At 39.1% G+C, this 1711-nt stretch overlaps 1 pseudogene; it reads right to left on the reverse strand.

Annotated features, from left to right (window-relative positions):
- Positions 1-212: 212 nt before the first annotated feature.
- On the reverse strand, positions 213-1396 carry LOC139824869 (uncharacterized; annotated as a pseudogene).
- Positions 1397-1711: the final 315 nt, after the last annotated feature.

The raw sequence follows: 1711 nt of genomic DNA on the forward strand, positions 1-1711 counted from the left end.
ATGTGTGTGTGCTCATGATCGCTACTGCCACCCAAGGATGTTAGGTGATAGAATTTAAATAACATATTGTCAGGAAAAGTTAGTAGATTTAATAATTCAGTATGATGTTTTTCCAGTTACAATTAAGTATAGTAAATGTAGCAATGATATTAATATCGATAAAGAGATATTAATGTACCGATGTAGAAAACAATACTATGTAAAAAATGTACACAAGAAACGTGTGTTCAAGCAGTGCTGGTGCTTCGTTCTTGATCTTTGGATGTCCCTGCGATGGCTGGTCCTCAGAGGTGAATGTCGGAGGATATATTTCGGCGATGATCTCAAAGAATTTTTCAATTCGTTCCAGACGGCTATAGGCGCGTTTGAAAAGAAATTCGCACAAATATCCAAGGACGTGATCCTCCCTGGTTCTGTACCTTGGAATATTGCCGCGAACTTCTCTCCAAACACGCTCTATGTGCTGCGTATGAGCGCCTGAAATTGGAAAAATTTATTAGATACAAGGAATAATATAGTATGATATAATTAACAACTGTACAATTTCGATTATTTTAATATATATATTAATTTTAAACATCTCTCACCGCTTTCAGGATCGACGAAGTTAAAGGAATGGTTAACTGTCGCATGTTGGAAGCCCTCATTGTTTAGACAATTATAGGACTTCCAACAATCTGACATAATCGTAGTGCCTGGCAGTATCCATTCCTTGATACATGCCAGGAGTGTAGTTTCCGTCCGATCCTGAACTGGAACGATGAAAATTTTTTTGAGCCTCGCTCATATCCTCCGAATATCCAATTACCTCTGATGAGCCGACCACGATTATATTTTCTCTTTCCAATTTTTGCCTCGTCAATTTCGACTATGTGTCCAAGTTTCTCACTATGCTGTTCAGCCCAGAACACACAGACCTGTAAAAAGAAATTATATTAATTTTTTATTTCATACATTACTATATATTTTTGAAGAACATATATGCAGTACGCATATTTATGAACATGTTAAAATATAATTACCTCTCGGCAAAAATTAAACCAATCTACAATCGTGGCCGACGACGACACGCCAGTTTCAGCCAGAGTGTCATCTTGACGTGGATGTCGCAACATCAAAAAACATGCAACAATTTTGCATATTGTTGCCACGTCAAGATGACTTTTGCCGAACCAAGTACCTGCTTTGGCACTTTTGTCGAAATCGCACTGCATCGAGACACGTTTCTTGTGTATATTTTTTACGTTGTACCGTTTTCTACATCGGAACATCAATGTCTCTTTATTGATATTAATATCACTGCCACATTTACTACACTTAATTGTAGCTGGATTAAAAAATCTACTAACTTTTCTTGGAAATGTGTTAAATAGCCAAATTCTAACAAGCTCAACATTGTTGCGTGGCGTCAAGCGTGCGATTACTTGTCGCGTGTCTAACAATAACATTGTTGTGCTTTATTTGTTTAAGTTCGCTAATTTCAAAATTCGTGCATTCAACTGCGTGTGGCTACGGAGCATGCGCGTGCGGCCACTGAGCATGCGCATATGCCCTCGCGGGGCATGTTTGTCGCTACCAGTCGCTACACCTCGTCGGTATGACAGGAATCATAACCTGATTCCTGTCAACTTTAACGATTAATATCTCGCGTCGCGGGGCAGAGCGACACTTTTTTCTGCCAGATTCTTTCGTTTCGTGCAAAAACGCGTCG

This window comes from Temnothorax longispinosus, unplaced genomic scaffold (assembly GCF_030848805.1).
Source record: "Temnothorax longispinosus isolate EJ_2023e unplaced genomic scaffold, Tlon_JGU_v1 HiC_scaffold_620, whole genome shotgun sequence".
Lineage (NCBI taxonomy): Eukaryota > Metazoa > Arthropoda > Insecta > Hymenoptera > Formicidae > Temnothorax > Temnothorax longispinosus.